Source organism: Ailuropoda melanoleuca, chromosome 9, assembly GCF_002007445.2.
Source record: "Ailuropoda melanoleuca isolate Jingjing chromosome 9, ASM200744v2, whole genome shotgun sequence".
In the NCBI taxonomy this organism is placed as follows: domain Eukaryota; kingdom Metazoa; phylum Chordata; class Mammalia; order Carnivora; family Ursidae; genus Ailuropoda; species Ailuropoda melanoleuca.
In genome coordinates, this window is record NC_048226.1 from 18,414,796 (window position 1) to 18,426,938 (window position 12,143).

A 12,143-nucleotide genomic window follows, 5' to 3' on the forward strand; every position below is an offset into this window, starting at 1 on the left:
GAAATCGCATGGTATTTGTCTTTTTCTGATTGACTTACATCACTTAACATGATACCCTCCAGCTCCATCCATGTTCTTGCAAATGGCAAGATCTCATTCTTTTCTATGGCTGAGTAATATTCCATCGTATGTACGCACCACTTCTTCTTTATCCACTCATCTGCTGATGGACGCTTGGGCTGCTTCCATTATTTGGCTGCTGCCGATAATGCTGCTATAAACATCAGGGTGCATCTATCCCTTTGAATTAGTGTTTTTGTATTTTGGGGGCAAATACCCAGTAGTCCTGAAATTGCTACAGAAATGTAAAATGAAAGGATATTAAGATGGGCACACTAATCCTTCAGCAAGTCTTGACTTTAAATGGAATACATTTCTTCCTCATTCTTGAAGCCTCCTCCTTCCCTTCCCTTGTTTGTACAATCCTTTGTTCCAGGAACGGTGTATCGCTGTGGATACTTAATAATGAGACTCAGATCCAGAGCCAGCACTAGTCATGAGACCACCGTGAAGACATAAGAGCTGCACACAGCAGATTCCTGTCGAAACCGCCCAGATCCTGTGTTTTCCTCTGTAACCTCTCTGCCTTTTATCCCGGCCCGGCTTGCAGTCTCGGGGGCAGGAGCGCCCTGCAGCCTCCTTTGCCTGGCAAAGTCATAAACTCTCTTTCCTCTTTCTCACCAAACTCTCTCTCCAGCTTACATAGTTCAGCTCCGGAGCACCGAGGTGGGTTTTCAACAACAGTGGGATCACTGGATCCTAGGGTGGTTCTATTTTTAACGCTCTGAGGAAGCTCCCTGCTGTTTTCCACAGGGCATTCACCAGAGTGCATTCCCACCAACAGAGCACCAGGGTTCCTTCTCCGTGGTGGGGCTGTTTTAACGAGTTCTCTGGACCGCTTCCTTCTTGTCACGAGGCGGGCCTGAGTGGGATGCGAAGGGGTCCCATGGTCTCTAACGCAGCACCTGCAGCCCCCCTCTGAGGCTCCTGGCGTGGTGTGGGAGTTCGATGAGCAGTTGCGGTGGGACTGGAATGGCCTTCCTGACAAGACACAGGCCATTTGGACCCCTGGCCCTGACAACTCACTTTCCTGGAATGCGACAAGGCTTGCTGAGCTCACTCCCCAGCAGGAAGGGTGCAGCCAGAAGTGACCTACCCTATCTGGCTCGGCCATCTTAGGTTCTTAGGGGGTTTTCCCTCTTGGCTTTTCTGGGTGATTTTCAGCCACACAAAATTTTGTGTCTGAATCTCCTCTGTGGGAAAAGGGTGTGGAGGGTGGAAGGGAGCTAATATTTTCCAAGCCCTCACTCCACTCTGTGTGCTTGGGGAGTTTATCCTTTGAAAAACCTCACTGTAGACATGTAGACATCATTATGCCATGGAGCAGGCAGAAGAACACAGGTGGAGACAGGCTAGGGACCTGTGCAGCCAGGGTGAAGATTTGCACCTGGGACATTGACCCCAAGATAGCCTCTAGTGGGGAATGAGCCCCAGCCTCCTCCCGGCACCCAGGGCAATACCTACCCGGCATCTCTGTGGGGAGAGAAACACTGACTGGGAATAACCCCAAAGGCACAGGAGAGGTCCCCTCGCCAAAATATGTGGAGCTCAAACTGGCTCTACCCCTCGCCCTCAGGGTGCTTGTCTCTTAGCTGTTGTGGGGAAATAAGCCCCTTGGGAAAGTGAGTGGCAGCTCCAGAGGGGAAGGGGCCGAAGACGGCCATTGGAGAAGTGAAGTTTACACCAGTAGCTGTAACAAACAACACCCCACTTCTCAGTGGTTTAGCATAAGGGGCCTTCATGTTGCTCACATAATGGTTCAAGGCAGATGTTCTTGGTCAATGGGTGACTTTCTTCCATATGTGATGTCAGGGGCTGGGGCCCTCCCACCTTGTCTCCAGTCCCTGGACTTGCTGTTTCTGTAGTCAGCAAATGGAGAGAAGAGGATAGGGCAGTCCCATCTGCTTCTTAGGATCTCAATCCGGAAGTGACTGTCTGCATGGCTGCCTCTATTCTATTGGCAAGAATGAGTCACATGGCTTCACCTGGATGCCAGGGAGGTAGGCGTTGTTGTCCTATGGGGCTGTCTCCTAGTGAGCATCCCATCCTTGGGTGGGGGAGCACACAGTTTTGGTGTGGATGGAGCCACCTCCGCCATAGCAGGGACAGGGCCCAGGAGGAAGTGCCTAATGGTAGGAAAAGGCTGAGGGCCCCTTGCTGGAGGAGAAAGAGAAGGGACTCTCAGGATCCCAGTCATGAGGAGATGTGTCAATGGCTGTAGGCTGAGGCTCAGGGAGAGTGTGCCCCCCCACCCCGAGAATGGCGGACTATCTCTGGCCCAGCCTTCTGTCCTGCGACCTACTGTCGAGGAAGCAGGTTTAGAGCAGGGAACCTTCGTGGGGAATGGCGGTGAGCAAAAGAGAGAGTTCGTTGTTAGGGAATGGAAGAGCAGAGCCAGATGTGGGGTCCTTTCAGCCAGGACACCCCGAGGGGGTCAGAGTCCTTGCAATAACATCACAGAACCCACCCTGGAGACAGGTGGGTTTGCGGGCGAGTGAGCCCTGAATCTGGGTGGGAAAGCAGGCAGGCCTGGGGCTCCCACAAAGGGATCATCCAGTCTCCTTCATTGTCTGCCAGTGGCTTGGCAATGGTCGCCACAAATACACCAAGGAAAGGCAGGCATAAGTAACAGGTGAAGTTTGAATTATGGTAATTGCTGGGACAACGAACACTTTGGAAATCTGAATGAATGATTTGGATGTCAATCCTTCGGGTGCTTCATGAGTGAGTAAACCAGATGACTAAAATTTTATCTCCCAGAGCCCAGAATCAATCGTTCCGCTGTCTGGCTGGCTGCTGGAATATTCAGAAGACATCATCTTAGACCAGTGGTGAAACAAAAACTATCTCTAACCCAAGTAGGAAGTGAGTGAGGCATGAGTAAGCCTTGGGGAGGGCAGAAACAATAGAAGGGAAACAGGAAAGAAAGAAAAATCGATGTAAGGAAAGGAATATTTGCTAGGTGGCATGGATGACTCTTAATTATTTATCCTTGGGATAGAATGAAAGTTTAAGTACACAGCGTGATAGTCAATAGGAATAATTGTATCTTTTTACCCTTCCCTAGACCCCCTCCCCTGAGTCGTGGACACTCAGCCAAAAATGATATAATATGTAAAGCCAAAAATTTGAGTGGGAGAGAAACTTAATAATGATAATTAAATGGATAAACATATGTTCTGCCAAAAGTTCAGCAATGTTGTAATCAACTGAGTAAGAGTTTTCTCAGAGATACTCAACACGGAGTTTCTCAGTTTGTAAGGAAACACAGTGAGCTTTCAACTGGAGAAAAGTGTGAGCCAAAAACAAGAATTCGCTCCTCTGGCTTTATTCAGAAAGCCTCAGGATGGATTGTAAGGGTGATAGAAAGGGAGAGAGGCAAGGAACCGAATGGAAACTTCTGCTGGGCCTCCAGCTTCAACGTGGCCTGTAAAAGAAATCATTACAGGAACTGGTGGACAGAGCAGCATTCATTACATCACTCAGCCCCGGATTACAAGAGCAGAAGAGCAAATTACAGGAAAAGTGGGTTGTGCAGCGTCTTAATGCTGTTGCAAGGGAAGAAGGTAGTCTATTACCGACAGAACCTTCCAGCTCCTCCCCCATGCCAACCGGGCTGGCGGGAATGATGGGTTCTGCCTGCCAGGTTCCCAGGGGGCCCGTGTCAGGCAGCAGTGAGGGAGGGAGCACAGGAGAGAGACTCAGGGGAATAGGCAAGAGTCCCTGGACGGGTAAGGAACGCAGCCCCCTGAGAGTGATTCCAGCAAAGCCCGGAGCCTGGTGGAAGGGAGAGGCAGCCAGCCCTGCAGGCCTGGGCAGAGGTTCAGCTCCGAACCCCTCTCAGCAGGGCTCCCACCCGGGGCCCTAGCTCAGCCATTGCCACAGGCCACAAATGCTGCCGTGTTACATGTTCCCGCAGAGACACTGCACTGGGAACAGTCTCTGCTCTGCTCTTTGGTCCAGAGCATGAAGACTGAGTGCAGGCCTCTTTCCGAGAGCCATAGACAAAGTGTTGGGATGGGAGCTCAAGCTCCGAAAACCGCCAAATCTCAAAACCAAGGCTAACCTCCCCTCACCACCCCCTCACGGCCTCCCTACCTGCCTGACTCCTCCCAGGAAACCATAGGAAAAGGGGGTTCCACGTGGCTTGCTTCCCTGGCTCCTGCACAGGGAGGGAGTCTGTGGCCAGGGAAGCTTTGGGGGCAGCAGAAAGACATGTCCCAGTGACGCCGATGTCCTAAAACCTGAACGTTTGCTGTGGTCTGAACGTTTGTGACTCCCCGCACGCCCAAATTCAGATGTTGAAGCCCTAACCCCCGGTGCGAGGGTGTTAGGAGGCGGGCCTCTGGGGGGTAATTAGGTGTAGATGAGGTCCTCCGGGTGAGGCCTTCCAGGTGGTATTCGCGTCCCTATAAGAAGAGGAAGAGACGCCAGAGCCACGCGCTTTCTCTACCATGAGATTTCTCTTCCTGTTACAGGAAAACCTTACAAAAGTGAGCTGATGAATTCGGAGTGTTGACGGTGCTCTAGTTCCTTGAGGTTTTGTCCTCCAGAAGAGCCTCTGGGTCGAAGGGGTTGGAAGCTTGAAGACTGGCAGGAGGCCCCTGACATGTGCCTGCTGGAGGTGGGTTTGAGGAGGACTCACGTGGCTCCACGTGGAAGCTGAGGCTTCTCCAGCTCCTTGGCCGGGGAGACTCCTCACCCTTGCTCTTTTGGACAGCTTCCCCGAGAGTGCGAATGAGCGTGGTTCTCCGTTCATAACTTGTGCGGGGACCCGACCCTGAAAGGGGTGTCTACAGGCACGAGCTGCATGACCATCTGTTCCGGCTCTGCTCAGGGCAGGCACAGCACCTTCCCTCTGAGACTAAGAACCCGAGCTGGTACTTGTCACTTCTCACCTGAGTGTTCCGGCTGAACACCATCCCCTGCTGGTGGACTGTGGGCAGCGGAGGTCACTGCATCTTCTTGGGTCTGGCCTTTGGGTCACAGGTGCCATCTGATCCCTCCCCTGCAGCCCGGAGGCCCGCTGGAGCCTGCCCTGCCCCAGGCCTGGGGGGCAGAAGCAGTGGACACACAAAGAAAGGGCAATCTGGGGGGTCGATGACACGTGTCAGGAGCAGAGCTTGGGCCAGGACTCGAAGTCAGGAACATGTAACCTGGTCAGATGGAGGCCCCTCAGGTGGATCTGGGTGACGTCCTCAAGGTGCGTCCTCAACGTGCCTTTACGGGTGGTGCGTGGGAAGTCTTCTGTGGGAAGAGCCAGCAGCCAAATAAGCAACACGATCATGATCATGCCAACTACTTGCCAACCTCTTGGGTAAAAGTCAGTTGGGTGTTTAAATCATCATCATTATAGAAGTCATCTTTATAGGCCAACGTTCTGATGGAACAGATATGGAGACAGACACCCAGAGAAGCTGTGTGAGGTGCCCAGAACCTTCTGGCCACTTGGTGGCAGAGCCAGGCCTCCGTTCCAGTCCCCCTCACTTCTTCCTCCACACAGGAGGGTGCAGTAAGCGCCATCAGTCCGTTGACCTGTGTCTGGTTGGGACAATGTCTTTGTCTTCAAATCACAGCAAATTCAGAGCCTTGTATCGGAACTATTTCTCTAGGGGGTGGCTGGAATACTCTTGATGGGTCTTCTTAGACTTCTGGGGTGTTGCTAACTTTAAAAATAGGACATCATAAGGAGGAATTGGTTAGGGGTCCCTGATTTATAATATCTCTCTTGGTCATCTCTTACCAGGAATTCCATCAACTTTCACTTCTTAAGGGCTACTGAGTGAGTCATACTCTCAGCTTTCATCGGCTAGCCCCCAAATGCTTGCGAAGAGGCAGTGCACAGCTTGTGGGAACTCGGGCTTCAGATCAGGGCCAGAGAGCCTGGGCCAGCCTGACCTCCACCCTTGCACACCTCTCTGGATATCTGTGATGTCCTACATCATTGCATGATTATGGTGAAGCTGTTCTCTGACACCATATCTGTCATTCCTTGACTAGGAGACATGACATTTCTCAGGCCAGGAGCAAAGCCAAGCTGGAAAGTCTCCAAGGTAACTATGAGTATTCAGTGTATAGAGCAAGGAGGAAGGAGCCAAGAGATGCTGGGGAGGTGGCTTGGCAGTGGCCTTCCATGTCAGAAAGAGAGCACCTTGCCCCCTTTCTGGTGCCCATGACTTATGAGTAGGCACTTCTCTCAGAGAGATGCATGGGCCCCTGTTTCTGCTCTTACATCTCCTTTGGGCTGTGCACATATCTCAGGCAGTCAGCTTCTTTAAGCCTATGCTTTGGTTTTGTACTCAGCATTAGTGAAAAGTCAGAATTTTGGGGGTGCTGCCTCCTAGGGGTCCCTCTTCCTTTGTCACTTCTCAGTGGCTCATGATCTAAGTCACTTCATGTGGCTGATTAAACATGATTAAACAGGCCCTGTCTAGAACGATGGGACCTAGTGCTTTAACTCCACAGACAGTCCTAGTGGTAAATGTCAACTCCACATGTGGTTATTGAATCCAGACATTGTGTTGAAAAAAAATCAAAAATTGTATAGCATCAGTGGAGTTACCGCTGCCTGCCAGGTGGTGCTGGGCACGTTACCTTATCCTGTGGCATCTCATCCTCATAAAACCTTCTAAGGTAGATGCTGTTATCACCTCTACTTGGACATGAGGAACCTAGACTTGGCAAGAGGCAGTGACCCGCCCCAGGCCACCCGGGTAGAGTGGCAGAATGAGACCAAACTCAGGCATGTGTGACTCCAGAGTTTACATCCTACACATGACCTTGTCAGCCTCTCAGTGATAGCTGATGGTCACTTTGAGGGTTCAGAAGGTGTGATGGCTTCAGGAGGGTATCCAAGCAAGCCAGGCCTTACAAATAGATTAGATAGGACTCAGACAAGCCAAGAAGAAAGGAGGGAAATTCCAGATGGGATGAAACAGCAGGGACAAACACACATAACTGGTTTGATGGATGAAGAATGAACAAGTTTGGCCAGAATCAAGCAGCGTTTCTCAATAGGGGCACCGCTGTCATCAGGTTGGGATAATTGTTCACTGTGTGGGACTGTTGGAGTCCCATTTGAGGGCAACTTGTATGCATGGACCCTGCCTACTAAATACCAGTCACCACCCCCATCCTTGTGGCAACCATGTTGTTCCCATGCATTTCCAAACACCCTCTATGGCACCCCTTGTTGAGAACCACTACAGCAAACAAGAGTTGGCAACCACGGTGGGATTTGAGGTCAGACTGAGGAAGGCCTTGAAAACTGAAGGAAAAAATTGGGCCTTGATCCTTAAGACAATAGGAAATGACCAAAGGTTTACGAGCAAAGAGTATGTGGGGAAGTAAAGGGAGCTGGAGTGGAGAAGCTGAGGAAGGGGAGATCCCAGACTCCAATGAGATAAGACTGTCAAGGTAGCTAAGAACAACTGTGAGTCATCCTCTGCCTATCCTACTGTGGTCAGTCTTGTGTGCCCATGAGAGAGGGTCCAGCACCACAACCGGCAGAAGGGACAACAAGACAGAAGTGTAAGGTGCTCCTTTATCCATCTCCAGAGGAATCAGGGAGCTCTGTGTTCACGGCATGTAGGGATCAAAACTGCATAATGAAGAGATACATAACCCTGATATTAACAGTGAGTGAAACTGGAGAAAAGATGACTAGGAGGCTTGCTAATGATTATTTCTTTTCTGTTTTGGCCTGACATATTTAAACTATCTCTGAGCCTACATCCCTTTATCCGAGAGGTCATCAAACTCTATCCCAGAATTAATTTACAAACAAGGGACATGCTGTACCAACCGTAAGTACTTGATCCCGAGAGCTTAAAGAATTCACGTCCACACGAATAGGTCCTCGGAAAACTTAGCCCTTACCTCCAGGCAGAGAAAAGCATGGGCTCCGTGGGGTAAAGGCGGAAGGACCTCTGAGGTCCATGTGTGAGATGCCTGGGGCCAGATCGAAGATATCTGGGGATGCCTCTCTCCACACATGTCCGGGGCGGGGCAGCTCTGGTGGGGAATGAAGAATGAGACATAAACTCCTGGTTTATGGGAGCCACCGGGTATCATTCTTTGGCCCGAAAAAGATGCTGCAATTGCTTGCATTCCAGTTATCAGACAGTTTCAAGAGTGATATGTAGTTTTGTTTATAAGGAAAAACGCCAAGCCCTGAGAAAATTCCCAGAACGATGATTGTAACTCATGACAAGACGGCATGTGAAATTTTTCTGGCGCCTTGGAGTACGTTGTTGATGTAGAATCTTGTGGGATTTTCTTTCTCATCCTCTGAGGAAGTTATGCTTTTTCACTAATAATACTGATTTTTAAAAATGAAATGTCATGGCTTTTTGGGGGGATTTCAAAGGGATCCTAACCTGAGATCAGTGCTCTGAAGAAATTCCTCTGCTCCATTTCAGCTGGGCTGAAAATCATCATTCCCACTCAGAGTGAAGGCTGGTTTTGCAGGGCATTATCACGCTGAAACTGGATTTTAGCTCAGGAGGTGGGGAGCTGTGATCCCGGTTTAATAAAATTTTAAAATTTTCCAAGTCCTTCTAACACCCACAACAATATAACCGCAGAGCACATTTTGTTATGCATTTATCAAGGAACACCACCCAGAAACGCATTCCAAACTTTCATCAGTTCTGAAAGTGTTCAGCCATTATGGCTGCAAATATTGACTTTGCCTCATTCTTCCTGTGCTTTCCTCTGATTAATTAAATGCATGGTTATCTTCTAACACCATGTTTCATGTCTCTTAATCTTTCTTTCATATTGCCCTTTTTTTATGTATCTCAATGCTTCATTCTGAATGATTTTTACTAACTTAACTTCCAGTTCCCATATTCTCTCTTTAGCTTTTTTCTAACCTTTTATTAAAAGGTCTGAGTTCAGAGGAGGATCCTGGGAAGACGGCAGAGTAGGAAACATCAAAAATCTGTCTCCCTCTCTTGACAACCATTGTACTGGCAGGATATGTTTGATGTAGCTATTTGGGAACTCTGGAGTCTATTGAAGGCTTATAATTTCTAGGGGAAGACTTGGATGGTAAAATGTGGTTAATTTTGGTCAATTTAAGCTCTTAGCACAGTAGCAGCTACCCATCTCCCACCCCGGCCACGTGGCAGGCAGCTGTGCATGTGTTTCTGGAGCATCTTGCATGCAGCTTACAGGAGCCAGGGTGGGCAAAAAAGACTCTGTTCTCCAAATACCAGGAATCTGCTCTCCATATGTGATCACCAATTATTGCTTTGATCACAGATATGTAGTCAAAGAGGCAGGAAGCCATTGTTATTGTATCTTTCCCCATTATTGGAAGCTCCTCCCAATTTGGCTGAAGTGACATCCAGGGACTTAAAGAGCTACTGTCCTTTCCCCCTTGTTCATTTTTTGCTTTTTCCCATTTTGGGAGCCAGACATTAGAGACTAGCATGTTCAAAAACGACTGCATATATGAGGAAAATTAGAAAATAACTACGCATGCCCAGGGAGAGGCTCAGAGAAGACCTGAGAAGATGTTAAGTTTATAAATCAATCTGATCCTCCACATAGAGACAGCCTATAGCCATAAAACAAAAATACAAAAACAATGAACAAAAACAGTAATAAAAAAAACAGCAAACCTGTGGAAGGAGGAGAATCTGCTTTCCAAAGTTACCATATTATTAGATTCAAATGTCTAGTGTTCAACAAAAAAATTATAAGACATACAAAGAAATGAGAAAGTATGGCCCATTCAAAGGAAAAACATAATTCAACAGAATCTGTCCCTGAAAAAAAGGCTTAATGGCAGATATACTAGACAAGGCTTTATTTCTTTTAAGATCATTTTTTCTATCTTTAAAAAAAAAGATTTTATTTTTAAGTAATCTCTACATCCAATATGGGACTTGAACTTACAACCCTGAGATTAAGAGTCACATGCTCTACTGACTGAGCCAGCCAGGTGCTCCTAGACAGACTTTAAAATAAATATGTCTTAATGAAGCTGAGAGAGCTAAAGAAAGATGTGGGGAAAAATCAAGAAAATGAATGTGTGAACAAAATGGAAATATCAATAAAGAGATAGAAATGGTCAAGTAATAGAAAACAAAAATAAAACACAAACAAAAAGAAATTCTGGAGCTGAAAAGTACAATAACTGAAATGAAACATTAACTAGAGATACTCACAGGCAGATTTAAGTAGACAGAAGAAAGAATCTGCAAACTCAAACACAGAATAATGGAAATTATTGAATCTGGGGAACAGGAAGAAAAGAGATTGAGAAAAATGAACAGGGGCACCTGGGCAGCTCAATCAGTTAAGTGTCTGCCTCCAGCTCAGGTCATGATCTTAGGGTCCTGGGACTGAGCCCCATGTTGAGCTTCCTACTCTCTGGGGAGCCTGCTTCTCCCTCACCCCCCACTCTTGCTCTCTCTCTCTGTGTCTCTCTCTCTCAAACAAATAAATAAAATATTTTTTTAAAAAAGAGAAGTGAACAGAGTATAAGGGACCTGTGGGACAGTACAAGGTGGACAAACATATGTATTGTAGGAGTCCCAAAGGAGAAGACAGAGAATATTTTTAAAACTAATGACTGAAAACTTCCCAAATTTGATCAAAGTCATCCAAGAAGCTTAACAAACTCCAAGTAAGATGAACTCAAAGAGAAACACACCGAGACACATTTTAATCAATCTTTCAAAAGTCAAAGACAGAGAATCTTAAAAGCAAAGCAGCAAGAGAAAGTGAATTGCATATATGAGGGATCCTCAATAAGATTGTCAGCAGATTTCTCATCAGAAATGCTGAAGGACACAACACAGTGGGCTACTGCATTCAAAGCGCTAAAAGAAAAAAAATGTCAACCAAGAATATTATATCCAGCAAAACTATGCTTCAAAAATGAGGGAGAAATTAAGACATTCCTAGATAAACAAAAGCCAAGGGCATTTGTGACCACTAGATCTGTTCTGCAAGAAATGCTCAAGAAATTCCTGCAAAGTGAAATGGAATTGCACTAGATAGTAACTTAAGCAGTGTGGAGAAATAAAGATCTCAATAAAGGAAAATATATTGGGAATTATAAAAAGCAAATATTATTGTAACAATGGTTTGTAACCATATTTTTTGTTTTCTGCATGATTGAAAAGTCTAATATATTTAAAGAAAAAATTATTAGTGTAAAAGTGAGTAACCTTTGTAACCTACTGTGACCTTTGTAATTTCAAATCTTATTTTCTACATAATTTAAAAAACTAATGCAGTTAAAATTATTATGTTTTAGGACACATATGTATAAAGATGTAGTTTTGTGACATCAACAACCAAAAGAAGTGGGGACAGAGCTGTAAAGGAACAGAAATGTTTTTTATGTTATTGAAGTTAAGCTGATATAAATTGAAACTGGAGTGTCATAACTTTAGATTGTTAAATGCAATCTCCATGGTAACCACAAAGAAAATAGCTATAGAATATACACAAAGGGAAATGAGAAAAGAATTGATACATTTCACTACTAAAAAAAACCCAAGACAAAAAAAACACAAAAAAGATAGTAATTCGGGAAATGAGAAACAAAAATCTATAAAGCATACAGGAACAAATTAACACAATGATGGAAGTAAGTTCCTACTTATCTGAAATTACTTTAAATGTAGATAGATTAAACTCTCCAATTAAGACAGAAGTTGCAAAATGTATAAAAACACATGATCCAAGTATATTCTATTTATAAGAGACTCACTTGAGATCCAAAGATACAAGCAGGTTGAAAGCGAAAAGATAGAAAAAGGTATTCCATACAGATAGTAACCAAAAAGAGCATGGGTAGCTACACTAGTAGAAAAAGTAGAGTTTAAACCAAAAAAGTTTATAAGACACAAAAAAGGACACTCTATGTTAGCAAAAGCTCAAAACAGAAGTAGATATAACAACTATAAACATCTATGTACCTAATGAGAGATGTTCAAAATAGGTAAAAATTGACAGAATTAAAGGGAGAAATAGATATTTCTACGATAGTAGTTGGAGATCTCACTACTGCATTCACAGTAATGGATAGAAAACCTGGGCAGAAGATAAGTAAAGAAATA